This window comes from Megascapheus bottae, chromosome 11 (assembly GCF_031878675.1).
Source record: "Megascapheus bottae isolate mThoBot1 chromosome 11, mThoBot2.hap1, whole genome shotgun sequence".
NCBI classification, from domain to species: Eukaryota; Metazoa; Chordata; class Mammalia; order Rodentia; family Geomyidae; genus Megascapheus; species Megascapheus bottae.
In genome coordinates, this window is record NC_143519.1 from 10836053 (window position 1) to 10855453 (window position 19401).

At 36.2% G+C, this 19401-nt stretch overlaps 1 protein-coding gene across 1 annotated transcript in view; it reads right to left on the reverse strand.

The window, feature by feature from the left end:
* Hs6st3 (heparan sulfate 6-O-sulfotransferase 3) overlaps positions 1-19401 on the reverse strand; it is a 638339-nt gene that overhangs the window by 78562 nt on the left and 540376 nt on the right. The gene's annotated exons all lie outside the window — the stretch shown is intronic.

Below are 19401 nucleotides of genomic sequence, written 5' to 3' on the forward strand. Positions count from 1 at the left end.
AGAGTAATAAGGGGGTTGTACTGGAAGTTTGTAGAGTCATTAGCTAAAAATGAAGGTCAATACTACCTGGATAGGTACAGGACAACTGATTCTCCCTTAGGAATAATGGCTGTATTAAACAACAGACATTTTTTTTCTTTCTACTCAGTTGGAGAAACTGCTTGACTAGCAATGGAGTTATCTAACTTTTCAGCACAACTGGGCTTTGAAATCATCTCTTTTGTAGAAATCAGTCTGAATAGATTTTCTATATTCTGTGTTTCCTTTCAAGTCCATTCACTTCATCCATCCTCTTTATTGTGTTTATACAGAGCTGAGAAAAGGGTCTCTTATGATTATTTCAATTTCCACTGCATTTGTATTTATTGACTATTAAAAAAATTAATTTACTTCCTTCCCCTTCCTCTGTTTGTTCGCTAATAATTTATCCCTCCCCCACCACTATCCAGCTTTTGATTTACTTCTCATTAATTATTTAAACAAATTTATTTTCCTTTTATAATTGATTTTTTATTATCTTCAGTTGTAGAGAGAGGTTTCTTTTCAATGTGTCAGCTTATGAGTACAAGGCATCTTGATCAATGCCTTTCCTTTTATCATTCTTCCTCATTAATTCTGTATTTTTATTTTCCAATTAATAAGAATTTGATTTTCTTATTAATCAATTTACTTTTTGAACTTAGACAATGACATCATTTTTCTTGTTTATTGGTGAATTGTTTCATGCTATCATGTCCTCAAAAACTGAGTTCCAATACAATACCCAGCTTCTGTCTTCCTAGCTTTCCATCTGTCTCTCTAGAGTGTTTTAGACTTTGGATTTTGACTTCCTTATTGTCTAAAGGGTTGTATAAGAGAAATTTTATAAATTTCTCTAGGACTGTATTTTGTTTTAACTTTCTGCTATTGAACTTAAAATGTTCTGGTGATATTTTGGCATTGGTAAATATGCCCAAGTGATGCTTAGGGCAATATGCTACATTTTTTTAGATGATTTTTAAGGACTTGAAGTTTTCTCTGAGGCATAGTGAGTCTCACATATATGCTATTTAAAATGTTTAAAAGGCTATTTAAAATGAATTATTTTTTTAAAGGTTTAAAATGGTTATTTAAAATGAACTATTTTTGGCCCATCTGGCCAATTGACATTCATAGTAAATAGCTCAAAGTCTCTAATTTTTGTCTTACATTTCAAACAGTTTTTATAATGGAACATGATTGTGAATCATTTAGCGAGTAGGTGCTGCCATAGTTAGAGCTTCATTGAAAACTGTACTTTGTTAATTATATGGATTATAACATTTATCTATACCATTCTCTTTTTTTGCCAGTCCTGGGGCTTGAACTCAGCGCCTCAGATGTGTCCTTGGGTTTTCTCAAGGCTCGGACTCTACCACTTGAGCCTCAGCACCACTTCCAGCTTTTTCTATGTATGTGGTATAGAGGAATCGAACCCAGGTCTTCGCATATGCTAGGAAAGCACTAAGCCAAACTCTGGGCCCACATGAATCCCATTTTTTATCCAGGATTGTCCTGGATTCATGTTCATTTCATAACATATTGTCTTCTACGCTTTGTGCCTGCATCTGCTTCTTCTATCTTTGCCTATGTTGTGGCTTCCCTTCGGTGATTGCATACCTTGATTAGTTTCCTTTCATATTGTATATAGGTACATTTTTTGTTGTCTCTGAGTCCTTCTAAGGTGATTCTCAGCAGATTAAACATACAATGATATATTTGTATAAATGGCTCTACCCATTATATAATGAGTATATTTAGTGTTGGCTCCACTTTTACTGATTTTTCCTGTTTTCGCTTATGTAGTATGTGGTAAACCAGAGCACAGTTCAGTGGAGAGAAATTTTAAACACTGGCAGGCTTACTGGGGAAGGAATGAAGATCTTTACTCTCTCCACTGTGTGTTCCTCAGAATAGTACACTGTTTTTGTGGCCAATATAGAAATTTCCTTTCTGTGTAAGAACAAGCTTGCATATTTTATGATTCATATGCTCAATCACATATGCTGATGCCCCCTTTATAATAAACACTTGTAATCACTGTTGGTAGGTAATGGATAGGACCATGATAAAGTTACAGACAAATGTCCATCTTGCAAGATGGAGACTCCCCAGGGGACCAGTGGTATCTCAAAATACACACAGCTTCCATCTCCATCCTCTCTCACACCAACCCAGAAAAGGCATCAGTTATTCTCATTTTTTGAAATAAAATAATTAATTTTACCTTTCTAGATTTTACGTATTCCGTTACTTTCTGACAGGTAACTTCTTACCAAAAAAAAAATCTTAGGCCCTTAAAAACAAAACCCTGTACAGTTAAATAGCACATAAAAATCTCATGGCTAAAGCACCAATGAAATGGTCTGCTGTTGTGCATAATTGGAAGTCAGATGACTTTACTTATCTTGTCAGCTTAATATACTATATTCCTAATTCGAATGAATAGAAATGTTAAAATCCTGCATCCAAAATAGCCTGCAGCATCACAATCTTCAACTTTTGGAGCAAATGCCAGCCTTGATTCTACAAGATACTTTTTACTGCTAATGATTACCACCGTGGCTCCTCATGAGTCCTCATCTGAAAAGGAAACAGCCATCGGCAGAAGCTGCACTGGGGTGTGTGAATGAAGGGAAACATCTCTCTTTAGACACCATATCCTGGCAAGAGAGGCAAATGGTGGGTGTGCTGTCACTTGATCATTCTGTGTTAATGCTATTCCAGGCATTGCTCATTTTAGCTTTGCATTGGCAAATAATCCTATTAAGAAGATAGCCATGATAATACTGATTGATGGAGAGGAAGCATGCATGGTTTAAAATACCCATAATTTATAATCAACTGTGCTTTAACAACATAAAAATGTCATTTGAAATGCTGTGTATATTTAATCTATTTCTGAGGGAGCAATTACATCTATATAAAATTCCAATGATTCGAATGTAATATTTATCAAAGGAGTCTCCATTTTAATTTCGGTTCCTTCCACTTTGACAAATAGTTACTTTAATCTGTGAGAACTGCATTCTTGAATACTCAATGACTATTAAATGTTAGCATCTAGATAATGAAGGTGGGACCCATGTAGGAGCTATAATAAATTTAACATTTCTCGTTGCTAGACATCTTAGAATAATCTATTTTAAAATAGTGGCGTAGGAAGGAAGTCCATGGCTGACCCAAGAGAGAAGAATTTCTTGAAAATGTAGGGTCATTCCTGACTCTCATGATCTTAGGTGCTATCATCTTTGTTTTATCGATGAGGGAATGAATAATTAAAAGTGACTGATTATAAAGTTATTACAGAATATGTGTGTACTTCTTGTTTACATTCATTAAACTAAATATAGGCTCTAAACTGTAGGATGGTCCACAAAGTATGATTATTTGACTCAAGATTTTCAGCTTCATGTTGTGCAAGGAATGTGCATTCAGTAGACTACTTGAATTTTTCATTTTAATCTTTTGCATGATCTTCTGATACACAGTATGGATATACAGTATGTGTTCTCACAGTACTGGAAGGCAGGACTAAATCAAAGCTCTCGGTCAGCCAAGGAAGGTCCACAACTGAAACTGTTCAAAGATCTGTGTGGCTATGGTAAGAGGCTTTCTGGGGAGGCTGTATTAGGATGTTTGTTAATCCATTATAAGTTGAGGAGCATCTGTATTTGAAAGGCATTGAGAAAGTGGCTAGATATTGGTTTCTTTCTCTCTTTTTTTTTGCCAGTCGTGGGCTTGAGCTCGAGGCCTGAGCACTTCCTTGGAATTTCTCAAGGCTAGAGCTCTACCACTTGAGCCCCAGCACCACTTCTGGCTTTTTTCTCTGTATGTGGTACCGAAAAATTGAACCCAAATCTTTGTGCATGCTAGGCAAGCACGCTACCACTAGGCCAAACTCCCGGCCCTGATACTGGTTTCATTAAAAAAATAAAATGATCAGATCATGAGCATAGCCTAGTAGGACTTGGAATGTGGTTGATTAATTGTAGGAAAACACTCAATAACATGAATGTGCAGAACAACAAGAATGACTTGAAGAGAGTCAAGGGAATGGATGTCAGTATTAGTTTGAGTGACAGCTTTGTTAATAATCTGGAAGACGTTCTACACTAGTGAATTTTCCAGATGCTTTGAACAGGGGATTGTTAAGCTCACCAGTGAGAATGACAATAGTATTAAAAACAAAGGCTAATAATAGCAACAAACAGAGTTTAGGCTATAGAAAAGATTTGACTGCATGTAATTCTATGTTAAAAATAAATAAATGGTGGATGGATGGAGCACATATCTGAAGTAAACCATCAAAACAATAAAGATAAAAAACCTAAAGTGTTGCATACTCTGATAGTAAAGACATAGTTGGAAAACCACTTGTTTTCCAACAATACTTCAGTGTTTCATGAATGGAAAATACAGACTATTTTTTATAAACCTCAAACAAGAGTGAAAAGAAGTCCAAATTCAAAGTGTTTAGTGAACAAGTAATCAGAAGGCGTCCTGGTTCTGCTCATCTCCCAGTTTTCTTTAATTAGGGTGTGGGATGTCCCTTGCTTTTTCCCAATCCTTTGAAGACAAAGCCCATTTTCTCATATACATCTAGACAGAAGTACACAGCATTATTGTTTAAGCTAGCAATGGTTTGGTGATTCCAGAACCTCTGGAAGTTGGATTCAATACCCCAGAGGAGAGATTCCTTCACTATACACCTAGCTGAAGAAGAAACTTCTTCTTTTTTCCATCTCTCACTCAGAAATGCTGATTTTATTATCTGAGTTCTTCTGTGGATAAGAGAACTTGAGACTTGTTCTTCAAGAGTGCTCTGATAGTTTTCGTAATTTTGGTAATATGGCCAAGCACATATTACTCCCCTAAACATGAAAGCATTTGATGCTGAGCAAGCTTATGGATCTTTCAGGCTCTCTTTTCTCCTACATCAAATTCAGAAGTGTAACAACATCTATCACCATCATCATTCTGTTTCCTAGTGTGAAGTCAGATGGTAAAAGTACTTCCTTGAAGAAGACCTAGGAGAAAAAATTCAACTTTCCTTGAACATGATATTTTTAATGGGCTGAAATAGAGATGTCTAATTAAAATCCTGATTATGAGGAAAATGTCACAGTTTTAGGACTGCCAATTAATGCTTTGTGGCATTCAAGCCAGTCAAACTATGAGACTATTGACAGGGAATATGAGGTCAGTGAACTTAAGAAGGGTTTCTATTTTAATAATATTTTACATAGTCAAACAGCTAGAGAATTACCCAAGCAATAGGTGGGTGGAATTCTCAGAGGATAATGTTAAATGCTAAAAATAGAATATTTTAACAACTATTTCAGGCATTCCCTGAATTATGTTTATTGTCAGTTCTAAGGTACCTTGCTGTCTAATTGAGATTTGGAGATGTCAAAATAAAACCACAAGAAGTGCTCTGCTATAGACTGCTTGAATTCTAGACATATTAAAACCAGGTGTTCATGGTTAACACCGATTATTCTATCTACCCAGGGAGCTGAAATCTGGAGGGCCACAGTTCAAGGCCAGCCTGGACACAAAAGTCTGAAAACCCATCTCCAAAATAACCACTGAAAAGGACAGCTGGATATGTGGCTCAAATGGTAGAGTTCTAGTCTAGCAAGCAAGCAAGCAAGGCAAGTGGGCATGGAGCCCTAAATTCAACCTTAGTACAGTAATAATAACAAGAATAAAAGAAATAGGCTTATGTATCCATTATTCATTCCTCAAATACGTATTGAGTTTCAACTAACTCTCCTTACTTATTTATCTTATATTTTTAGTATTTACATACTTGTTCCTATCCAATAGCATTTATTGAGTAGGAACATTTGTCTTTGCCTTCAAAAAGTTTACAACCACTGGAAGGATAGCCTAGAAAGTAGAAAATGACAACTTCCCCAGCTAGAGTTAGGAGCTTACTTTCATGCAGGGCTGCATGAAATATTCCAAGGGATGAACATGAGTAGGCAGAGAGATTCCTGGGGGAATAACAGCCGAACTGAAATTTGAAAGGTGTGTAGGAATTAGTTGGATTAATAATGCATGTAGGGAAAGAGGCTGAGAGGTGAAAGAATGTAAATGCTTTGAGAGAAAGTGAGGAGGTGATTGACTAAGAAAGAGAGACTCTGGGTTTGACCCCATGGGAATGAAGTGAGAAAATAAAACAAGAATGAAATGAGAAAAGCCATCTAGCCATAAGGTATGTGGTAAAGAAAAACATGTAGACTACCAAGGGTCTTTTATGTTATATTGATTATGTGGCCCTTTTCTGAGAATTTCTTTTGAAGGGAAAAGTGGGTGTTAAAAATGTATAAGCTGAAGATGACATGATTATGATTCTTGTATGAGAAACACTTTACCGATGATGCTTAGAACAAACTGTAGGAAGGAAAGGATTAGAGGTAATCGTGCCAATTTAAGAAAACCTAATGGCAACAGCTCAGGTATTAGTGGATCACACTTGTAATCCTAGCTACTCAGGAACCTGAGGTCTGAGGATCACAGTGCAAAATCATCTAGCCAGTAGCGTTTGTGAGGCTCTTATCTCTAATTAACAACCAAAAATCAGATGTAGAGGTGACAATTAAAAAGGTAAAAAATAAAGAGTTTTAACAATACTGTGCAGGGAAATTCAAATACTATAAGACGGCAGTAAAAAGTTATGTAAGAAAAATTAGACAATGTTTCCAGTATCACATAGAGTAGCAAATAAAAACCTTTGAAAACCTTTTAATCCTTTGATTGTGAATCCAGAAACACAGCGTGGAGCAGCATAGGCCTATGTCTGCCATGTAACAGAGGTGGAAAAGGAAAGAACATCTGCAGACTTCTCACTGCAATGAAGATTACAATGTGATAAGAGTATGATCTTAGAGTGAAAACAAAAACCTAGCTCCCCAAAGGAAAACATCTTTCAAATATAAAAGTGATGGCCAGTAAAAATAAGAGAAGAAAAATTCATAAACAGTAGAACCACACTCTAAGAAATGTTAAATGAAGATGGGGGCAAATTATTCTAGAAATCAATGTAGCCTAGTAGATAGGAAGAAAAAAATGACAGTTTCTATGCAGAAAATTCAATAGTTACAGGTATAACTGAGTTTATCAACATGACACGATAAAAATATTTAAAATTCATTACTGTTCACAGATAATAGTGTTTGCTTTTTGCTTGGGATGGTCTCAGTCCATGATTCTCCTGATCTCTCACCCTTGATTAGCTGGAATTTCAAGCACGAGAGCCACCACACCTGGCTAAGAAAATTACAAATGTGAACACAAAAAAGATGAAATCAGGAGACATGATCAGGATGATTAATGACTTTATAAACAAGAGGATAGTGCATTAAGAATTTTATGAGCGTTTCTTTTAAATAAGAAATTCAGTAGCATGTTTATGAAACAGTTTTTTTGACTTCTGTTCTTGAAGATCAGGACATTTAACATCTATTTTTAAATAGGTTTCAATTCCTTACTAAAGTGCAATTCCCCAGTCCCTAAAAGTAAAAATTTGTTCCTAAATCATTTATTGGTAAAACTTGATTCTGATGGAGGACTCTATTTATTATTTAAACTATTTTCTGTCACTATTCATAAATTCTATGGCAGCAATATTAATGAGATCATCCATAGAGATGTCACAGATCCTGAGTGTCGCCCTGAAACTTTGTCTTAAGAAACGTACTTGTCTACAGCGGTTCATATAGGACTATATAAACTATAGAAATCCTTCTGCTCTTAAAAATCAACTAAGTTCACATCTGTGAACAGGGGAATCACAAGCTCCTGGCTAGGTTCCCTTATTTGTCTTTTGCTCTGTAAATCAATACTTGGGCTGATTTTCCTCCATAGAAAGAATGTCTCTAAATGTACTCTGAATGTACATTTTTTAGACATTATTATTAGATAATATTAGATTGATGCAAACATTCTAATTAGCTCATTTCCACTTGGTTGTAAGAAAAATTCCCCTCAGAGACCACATTTTGTATATAGCAAATCCCTGAAGACTCCTGATTGGAGCACAACTCACCCGCTTACCAGAGTAGAGCAGAGATGAGGTCATTCAGTGGGTAGAGATATAAAAATGAAGCACTCCACACTCAGGTGTTGGGTAAACAACTTTGTCTGCCATCACCAAGCAGTGATTTTTAGCCTCCTACAAACCACCAGCCAGAGAAGAGCATAGAGGCTTTAAACGTGCTGGTTAATTAACAATTGTGAGGTCTCCATCATCTATGTACCCTGAGTCTTTTTACAAAAGTAGAAATTTTCTTCTGCATTGAACAGTATCTTCTTAAGGTCTGTCCAAGATATACAAGGAAAAGAGAGTAGGAGGGGGTGATAATGTGAATTGTGCCTTCCGTGACAGACATAGACATTGCCAGGACGAACTAGAAATATGACTTTCTGAGGGAACAGCAAATGTCAAAACTGCAGGGCACAACCATACCTTCCTCTTCGTAGCTACAAGTCTACCAAAGAATGGTTATAAGTCAGAGAAGAAAATCTTTTTACTGTTTTTAAAATTAATTTTCTGTCTGTGCAGGCTCTGGTTGGGGAACTTGGCGCATGTTACTTGGATTTGAACTCAAGGTTGGCGGCCTACCACTTGAGCCACACCACTTCTTCAGTATATTTGCTAGTTAATTGGAGATGACTCTTATCTTTCCTGCCTGAGCTGGCTTCGAACAGTGCTCCTCATATCTCAGCTTCCTAAGTAGCTATAATTATAGATGTGAGCCTCCACTACCTAACCCAGTGGAAGAAGAAAATCTTGAGTTTTGTATGTGTGTTTTAATCAATTGAACAAAATTTCTCTGCACTGTATGTTCTGTGTTCCTTTTAAAAGTGAAAGGACAGTGAACCAGCAACAAAACAGGTTTTCAGAAGCCTAACTGGTGATGGTAACTATAGCTAAAGGAATAGGCCAGTAATATGGGCAATAGAAGACTGAAAAGATCACTCTTCCTTTTTGCTTATTCTTCCTGACCTCTGTAGTCTCCAAAGGAAAGCAAAGGTATAACAAACCCAAGCCTGGCAGAAGAAGGGACATCCACCTTTTCACCTTGCTTTTGTCCCTAGTTGCACTCAAGGTTTAGATCCAGAGAAGGGACATCTGGTGGGGTTAGCATTTTGGCTCTCTGTACTAAACATCACTGACTATCTCCAAATTGCTATGAATCATAGACAAAATAGGAAGGTTGCTTTGGCTTTGTGGGGCTTATAGTCTGTTTCCATGGGCTGAAAGTAACAATCCAAACCAATTCTGTAGAAGACAGAGCATGATGATGGAGAAGCAGTGCCTTAGAACTCCATCTACAGTGTGTGTAGAGATTCACAGAAGCTGTGACTATTTTTTATTATTACCTTCATTTTATGGGTGACCTGAAGAGGAAGGCAGGCAGGCAGGCAGGCAGGCAGGAAGGAAGGAAGGAAGGAAGGAAGGAAGGCAGGAAAGAAAGAAGGGAAGAGAGAAGGAAGGAACAAAAGAAGGAGAGAAAGCAGTGGGAAAACAACTATAAACGCCAAGTCACATGCCTCTGGTTTGTCAGCACCTTGTCAGTGCAGGTGAGGGGACCCCTTTGTCCCAGGGGAGTATGGCTACCTGAAAGGAGTACAACAGCAGGTAGGAGGGAAAGATTCTCCCCAGAGGATGATGGGTGCCTATGTCATTCTGATCTCAAGACAGTGACGGATTTGCAGGTGTTCTCGCACCTAACCTAACTCAAAGAATCTCCAGGACACCTCACTGGAAGGCGACCGCTCAGCGCTAAATTATTTAACTATGTTTTCTTTAGTCCTGCAAGCAAGAACATCATAAACCTGTAGAAAGACTGATTCACTGGGGGGAAAAAAAGCTCAGTGCATATCACATAATATAAAACAGTAATTATACTGGCAATTACTCATTTTAAAGTCTAAGCAAGCTGGCGTTAATAAACCACAAACCACATATCACCACTACTCTCCCTTTTATTACAATAAAATAGCACTTTCAAGCTTGTAATTGCTTTATAGACCTGGAAATAGAATGTTCATGAGATTATTTCTACAGAGTTCAGATATTTATGAAAATCCTAATAATTTTAAAAGTCAAAACACAAAAATAACAGAAACAAGCCTGTTTGCTTTTTCTGTCTCCTTAAACTAAGAACAACATCAGTATCGCATTTCTAGCTTTTTTTTTAGGTAGAAATTTCTAAGTGATTGTTCAAACAATATTTTACTTAAAATTTTGAACTGAATATATTTTGTTCTATTCTAGCACAGGGTACTGAACTTTCTCACTCAGCTTCCTTGCCCCCACTACCACTTGAGTCAGGCCTCCAATTTAGTGTTTTGCTGTTTATTAGAGACCGAGTCTCAGAGACTTTTCTTCTGGGCTGCCTTTGAACTGAGATCTTCCAGATCTCAGCCTCCTGTGTATCCAGGATTACAGTCAGTATTCAGCGCTACCTGGGTTATTTCTAAAGGAACATGATTCTTTAGAAAGGTGCAGCTTTCCTGAAACATTTACTGACAAGCTTCATTATATAAGGGAAGATATTATAGGTAGAGAGGACAGTAAAAGAAAAGGAGAGAAACCACAGATGCATTCACCATACTGGCTAATGGAAGGAGGCCTTTTCCAATTATATGCATTACTTCACTTATTCATTTTCATTCTATCATTTAACACATTTTAATTTGCACAAATTCTGTGTCCATAATTTACTTGGAAGTTATATCTGTCATTCATTATTGTTCAAATTAAAACTTACATGCACTTCACTACATAAGACAGACTATGAAGGGAGATCTCTTATTTAAATATTGAAATTTGTAGTTTTTGTCATAAACCCCTCCCCCCCAACTGAAACTGGAAACTACAGAAGTCATCTTCAGCTTTATTTATTTTTGGCATTTGTTATTTTTGTGATGGTTCCTTCCTACAGGAAAAATATCTGGATTCCTGCTGAAAAGCAGTTGCAGTTGGTATGAGATCCTTCTCAGCCTGCCTTGTAACCTCAGGAAACTATACAACTAAAAAGCAATAGAGCAAGTGTTTTGATCTAAGCTCTGCACTCAAATGATTTAACTTGGCATTTATTTATAGATGTAATAGGTCACCACAAGAGATATATTGATGAGGAAATAGTTGCTGCCCTCATGGAATTTAAATCTGGTGAGATAGATACACATTAAACAAAAATCAATTGAACAAATCATTATGAAGTACTCATTGCTACAAGTGCCAGAACATTCTGCAAGGCCGGAGCTGAGATGCTAGCCAAGATTAGAGCCTTCAAGAAATCTTCCTTGCTGAATGGTCAGCTCGAGAAAGGGGGAAGCAGCAAAGACCTTTGCAAGAGCTGAGCTCTAGAGCCCTGGCACAGATCTGGTTGATTACTAATATTTTATTCCTAAGAAGAATGAGTCCAATAGGGTTGATCTGCAACCTGTTAAAACTTCAATTATTATACCTGAATATATTTTATGACATATTTTTAGCACGTAGCCAAATAACATGTGGAGATGAAATTTGTGCAGATGTTTAGAACTGCAAAAGCATCTGTACAGAATCCTCATACAGCCTCCCCATCAGAGCAGCAGTGAGAGGTGCAATCTATGGCAAAGTTCAAGTTTACCACTCCTAGTTTGACAAAAGCAAAGTTCTACCCTGTTCCCGAGTTCTGATTCCATTTCTGTTGATGTGACAGAAATAATTGATATGGGATTGAAGACCAAAAAAATTAAGCAGGGAAGACATCTTCCACAGTACTTACTAATAGCCATGTAATACGCCATATTTCCATTTCCTTGTTGCTCTTTATCCTTATGAAGGAGAAAAATTTGGATCCACTCTGGCAGAGTTCACACAAGAACTAGGTACTATTCTCTACATCAGTGTGTGTGTAGACACACACACACACACACACACACACACACACACACACATATATATATATGCACATATATCTATGATATATAATGATGAATATTTTCAAAATATATTAGGAAGAAGACAAACTTAAAAACACCTAGCTCCTTCTGAGGACATAATCTATCAATTCTAGAAGAATCAATGTACTACCTATTTGCCTACCTAAACACAAGTCCACTGAAAGATGGTGGAAGAGATTTACTTCATCCTAATAGATAGAGATCTAGTGATCTTTTGCTGCTTGGTTCTGGATAATTTCCCATCCAGGCTTCACACCTGATAGTTTTCACTGACTATCAGCCCAGGATGTACTTCCACCTATGGGAAGAAGGGGATGCCAGGCATTCTTTCTTCACATTCTTGGCGGAAGTCCTTCTTGGTCCACACTTAAATTTGGGCCACATTCCTTCACTAATGGAGGAGTCAAGATATTTCACTGTTAATACTCAAGATTTTCTTTTCCTTCTTACTTTTTATGTATCCTTTAAAGTTTGAAAAAATAATTTCATCCTTTCTAGAATAATAACAGAAATTAAATAGCTAGTGGTAGGTATATATTTAGAGATAATAGATAGCTAGCTACATATAGATAGCAAAACAGATATGTAGATAGATACATAAGAGAGGTGATTATTGTAAAAAGAATTTAAAAAATTCCTCTATCCTAACACTCCTCTACTCTAGTTATTCAATCAGTTAAACATTTTTTATTCTTTTCAACTCTTCAGTGGACTGTAAGATACTATGAGATACTTGAAAATATCAAGGGAAATTAGTACTGGTAGGTAATTTATGAAATAAAAAAAATTCCAAGGAAAACAAAGATATGAGAAATGGAATAAAACCATGACAGCTGTTTTAAACCACACAAACAATCACAGTTCTATAACGATTTCTTATTAATTATGATCTCTTAAAGTTACTCAGACACAACATAAATAAAAAATAATTCATTATAGTTATGGAACAGGATGTACCTACTATACATCTGAATAATGTAAAAGAACAGTTCTGTGGGGAAAAAAAGGAAAGCAGTAAAATTGTTCCTTCTTAGAAAGGAAAGGAGTCATGAAACATTATCTATAATTGATGGGTGAGGCAATGAAGACTTTGGCATTATCTATTTTCTATCACTCAGTATGAACCAATGACTGAACAAAACATCTGGATGTTACTATATTCAAATCTTGCTGAAGAAAGGTAGAGGGTGGTATAAATGACTCCAGTGGCTCAACTTTCATCATAAAATCAGACAATGTTTCAATTATCTGGGCATTCAGATTATCTGGAGAGACAGCTAGCATAAATTAACATTGGAATTGGAATAAGGAAGGGAAAGGAGTCTGGAAAGGAACCATGATGATTTTAAAATCAGAAATATTTTTTAAAACACAACAGTTCTCACTAAGAACACCATGAAAATAACGGATGACACCCTGATCTAACACATTTAGTATTTTCCCTCATCTACACCAGCTTTTTAAATGTAAAAGTGGCTTTCTTTAATTTTTTTTAAAAAATCTTAAAAATGGTAAAATGAAGGTGAAGAAGCTAATGTGTTTTTAGAGACTTATTTCCAAATTACTACTTCCCTGGGTAGCTACTAGCAGTGAGGCAGAGGTCTCATTCTCTCAAATGTGTGAGTTTCACCTTGTAGACATAAATCCAGACAATACAGGATTTTTAAAAATGTTAATTGACTGATGTGATCAATTTTTTTAGCACTTTTTCTTTAAGATTTATCCATAGTTTTGGAGAAAATTGAGGAAAGGCAACAGGGAACCAACAGAGCTCTCTATGAAGAAGCAGAGTGTAAGGATCCCATTAAGCTATCTATTCCTCCCTCAGAAGGAATGACATCGCCCCATTTGTAAGGAAAGGGAAAAATGTAGAAAAATTATACTAATTGAAGCAAGCCCTCCCTAAAGAAACATAGGCTGCATGGTTTCCCTCATTTGTAATAACTAGAATATCTAGGATATAGTATTAAGCTTATCAAAATGAACTCCAAGAATGGAAACAAGAGTTTTCTTTTATTGTATTCTTTTCAGTTATTTCTTTTTCCCCCCTTGGTTTATTCCCTGATGTCACTGTTGTTTTTTTTTTAATTTGGTACCCTTTGTCTTATATATCAGTTTATCTTATTTGGGGAAGGGTAGTGGAAGCACAGAAATGGTGGGATGAAGAGTGAACCAATTCAACAGATACTCTGTTGGAAATAAGCTTTACAACTTAGGGTGAAAGGGCTGGTGGGGAGAGGAGCGGGAGAAAATGGAGGAGGGAGTAAGACTGTTAAAAGTTAAATGTATTCATTACCTGACTTACGTAACCCCCTCTGTACAGCACCTTTGCAATAAAATTTAAAGTAAAAGATTTATCCATAAGTATGCATTTCATTTTGTACTTTTATTTTTGTTAGTTGGTGAAGCAGCTTGTGTCTCCTGTTTGTTTTGTAATGAGTCTTTCCATTAATGGACAATTTGTTTCCGAATCTCCATGAAACAGTAATGAGTATCTTTATATATCTGTACACATACAAATATGCCCGGAGTGACCATGGAACAGAGAAGACACACCCTCAACTGTACCACAGACTGTCAGACAAATCCCTAGACTTGGATATGCATTCAATTTCCAACTAGCTCCTCATGGCTGGCTTAGTGGCTTCGCAATCTAACTCTAGGTATTCCCTAATTTTAAGTTTGCACAGTGATAAGATGATATCGAACTGATATTGCTTTTAGTTGATCATTAGTAAGGCAATCTTTTTGTGTGCTTTTCAGGTATTTGCTATTTGCTTTTTTCTCTTGTGATCACCCTATCCCTATCCTTTGCCCATCTTTTGATTGTGTTAACTTTTCATTAATTGAAATCTGTAGAAGTTGTATGTCCAATACCAATCATTTGTTGTGAACTACAATGATTGCTTTCTAGATTATCTTTTCACTTGGTTTGTAATGACATTTTATATGAATGTTTTACATTTCAAATGCTGTACTTAAGGACAGCATTTAATTCTGTAGCCCACATGCAGGTAAAATGTAAGTTAAGGTCTAATTTTTAATCATTGTGAATAAGCAATTACAGAGCATAATTTATTGACAGGCTAATATTTCCCTACCGGTTTATGCATGATTTTCTCAGACAAAGTTCCCATGAACGTGAAAGAAGCCAGCAAGCTTCTTGTTGTATTCCAATAATTATACTCTGCACCGCCCTCAGACATCTTAAAATATTTATTTTAACATTACATGTACACTAACCTCAAAAGATAAATATAGGTAAAAATGGAAAACAGAATCATTTTATTTTCCATCCTAAAGGTAGAGAAGCTTCATTTTCTTTCTGAGGTTCTATTTTTTTTTAAATCACTTTCAGGAAAGCTATGGCTGGCTGCCTCTACCAAAGCACCACTCAAAGCAAATTACTTTCACAAATAGTCACAAAATTGTTGAATTCATGTGCCTCAGAAAATATATTTTATTTAAAACATTGTGTAAATTACTCCATAGCATGATCTCCCTTGGTATAAAATAAAATTCATCTAAGGGAGGTGTTCTGGATCTATTCTGGAAGAAAAGTTTAAAATGAGCTTTAATGCATCTTTTGGAGACATTAAGCCTTGCTAGGTAAATAATGTGTGTCTTAAACATCTCTGAATCTATATTTACAGTCATATGATAAACGGTAATGGCTCCAAAGAGAAATGTTAAGATCGAATGGACATTTAAAACAGCCCTTCAATATGTATTTATGCATGGGATCCAAAGAGTCTCAAAAGCAGTTTAGTTCTATTTGATCAATGGCAATCAATGTCTTTGAAAGATGTAGAATATTTAGGGTCCATATAACAAGCAGTCCTATGTACTTATGGTAATAAATGCCGCTTGGTAGCTTGGGACAGATTTAGAATTTTGAAAACTTCCATTAAAATCACATCAAAACAAAACACACACAAAAAGACCAAGAAAATACAGCACAGAAAAAGATGACATTTCACAATAGTTAAGTTTTGGTACCAAACAAGTTAAGTTGGTGCATCCTTTTATATCCTCAAATGGATTTTTATTTTATGTTACTCAGTAGAAGTCATTTTGAAGACAATTTCTTCAGAAAATAAGCTTTAAAGATTTATAGTTTTTTAAAATCCTATGTGATTCAGTATGGACAGAACTTGGTTTCTATTCTTGTATTTTTATTCTCCTTAAAATCACTTACATTTCGATTGTATTGCTTGAATGAAAGAACTCATCACACCTAGTGTGGCCTTTCACTGCCTCAAACATGTGGGGAAGGGAGCCATGGAGCCAAAATGTGCATTGGATTCTTGGAAAGCCTTTATTGGCTGCAATGCCAGGAACCTGTAGACTTTGGGAAGCCATCCAACAGTTATCTATCCAAATGAAATGAAGTCACCTTGATTGATTGGGATGTGAAGCCAACTCTTCTTGCTCTGAAAAATTATTATTTGATACTCTAAAGTATTAAGATGCAGTCCTAGAGTAAAGTTATTTGTACTGCTGTTTGGAAATGTCACCCCCAAACTCTTACTCTTGACAGACTTCATGCTGTCAAGGTGAAGCGTGTATCTCCTTGAGTTCAGTAGATGGAATTGCAATGAAACCAAGTGGTATTATTGTGAAACTCCAAATTTCATAGCTCTAAGTCATTGCGTATGGTCTTATACATCTTTTGTCTCCTCTACTAGTGTTGTGACTTTGTACAAGTGTTTTACATAAAGTAGTATCCTCAGAGATAGGCGTGTCAAGAGAGGTGACTGTACCACTTGCATCAGTGGTCATTTTCTAAAACTCTTTCTTTCCAGCATTCACCTCAGTTCAATTTGGCAATCTTCTGTGAACCTAGGCAATGCTTCGCACAATTACCTGACCCACCAGGTAACTGAATTAATAAAATCAAGACAGGGAAAAAAATTGAAAAAAATGAGATCAGATCAATTTTAGCTTGACTATTGTACAAATGTGATGTATTAGAATAAGTCATGTTATTACAGTTTACTGGAGTTTTATAGAACACATATTTTATGTGCTAGTGGGAATGAAAACAATAAGAATTCTTAACTTTGCAGAAAGAGTACTGTCTGATCTGCTGAATACTTTTATCATTATATTCAATGCTATTCCTTATATAGACTATACCATATATCAGGAAATCATTCAGGTGGATTACATATTCACAATGTATGTACATAAATAAAGAAAGAACAAATATAAAGAATAATCCAGAAAGCAAGTGATGCCAAATATACTAAGTTTGAAGTAGAAATTAAAAAAATGTATCAGGGCCGGAGAGTGGCCTAGTGGTAGAGTGCTTGCTTAGCATGCACAAAGCCCTGGATACAATTCCTTGGTACATGACATACAAAAAAAAGCTGGAAGTGGTACAGTAGCTCAAGAGTAGAGCGCTAGCCTTGAGAAAGTCCAAAGACAGTGGCCAGGCCCTGCATTCAAGTACCAGGACTGGCAAAAAAAAAGTGTATCAACAAAGAAAAGCACAAGACCCAGTGGATTCTCTGCCTCATTTACTCAGACCTTCAAAGAAAGTTAAATACCACTACTCCTCAAATTCTTCCATGAAACAGCAAGAGAAAGCCCACAATCAAGAAGTCAGTATTATACTCATTACAAAAATGGAGAGAGAACTCAGCAAAGAGAGAACTGTAGACCAAACTCTTAACCAAAGTCTTTGGTGAACACAGATGAAAAATTTAGCAATAAAGTACTTACTTGCTAACTAATTTCAAAATGAATTAAAAACATAATCAACCATGATCGAGGCGATTTCATTCCAAATGTGCAAGGCTAGTTAAGCATATGTAAATCAATGTAATAAAGCACATAAACACAAAAAAGGTCAGGAATCATGATCATCTTAACCGATGCGTAAAGGGCCTTTAGTAAAATCTAACATTTGCTTAGGATAAAAGCTCTGAAGAAACTAGGAATAAAAGAAATGTGCCTCAACATTAAAAAGGCTATATATGACAAATGTATTGGAAAAAAAGTTAAACTATTTCCAGTTTCATTCACAGTAGCCTTACAAGTTAAAGTACTTGAGGATAAATCTAAGTAGTAAAGAAACTCTTCAATAAAAAATATAAAAGCTTGATAAATTCAGGACACCACGAAGTAAAATAGCCTCCCATGTATACTGTAAAATATATTTATCAAAGTAGGTCCAGTTCAGAAGAACAAAAACTACTTTTTATTAATGTGTGAATGTTAGTCAAAAAAGATGAACATAAAACACATGAAACACATATAGGACCACTGTATCTCTCTACATACACATACATATGCACATATGCACTCACCAGCACACACATGCCCATACATGCCCACACATGCCCCCCCACACATGCAATTTGACCAAAATTTAGTGTATGCATTATGAAACACCATGGAAAAAAATCCCTTTACAAAATAAATATTAGGTAGCTGAAGTATGTCATGTCAGGGTGGAGATGCTAAGTGTCTCTCTGAGTCTGGTTTGAAAAGGGAAAGAAGGAAACATATGGAGGGAGTGGCTTCCACCAAAGTGCAATGTATACATGCTTGTACAGCTAATCGAGGCTAATACACAGGAGAAGAGTCCATTCAGATTAAAGGGAAACACATGGACTTCCTGGAATAAGACAGCGGTGGCATCAGTAGGAAGAATGTGGGAGGACAGTCCCTGAAAAAGTCTGATGGATAGGCAGGTGCTTAATTGATGCTTCAGATGGTGGCTTTATAAAGTGATATCCTTACAAGTGAGGTGAAAAAGCCCACATATGCACAACGGAAGCTAAGAGGTTATAGAAGAATAAGAAGTGTGAAAGGCCACAGGGAATGAAGACAAAAGAGGTAAGGACCGATTATCCTAACTGCTCACATTCTACTTCCTTACACAGAATTGTGAAATAAATGTATGTATTTGCCACATAAAATGATTCATGCAGATGTTACAATTTTATTTATTTCTTCTTACTTTTTTATTGCCACAGTATTGCTTTCTTAATAAATTATGCATGAATTTAGGAGGTTATGCATTATGCATCATTAGAGTGTGGAGTTTATTTTCACTGCATAATTATGACTTCTCCACCCTGTGACTGGCCAGGATCTGAGAAAGCAGATGCTGAACAGGTGAGGGGTCATAGGTGGAGATGTGGTTAATCAAAGAGGAGATAGATCAGGCTGAGGTTACTGGCTAGTACACACAAAGTACTGAGAAAGATGTGAGCACTGAGCAAAGAATACAAGTTACCCACTTCAACTTTGGGCCAGGCAGATTACACATAAAACAAATTTAGATGTGAGTCAGATTTGGGATAGAGTGAATTTTGTTGTTGTTGTTGTTGTTGGCATGACCAACTGAACACTACACTGAAATGTCCCAAAGGCCCGGTGTAGTCACCAACCAACTAATAA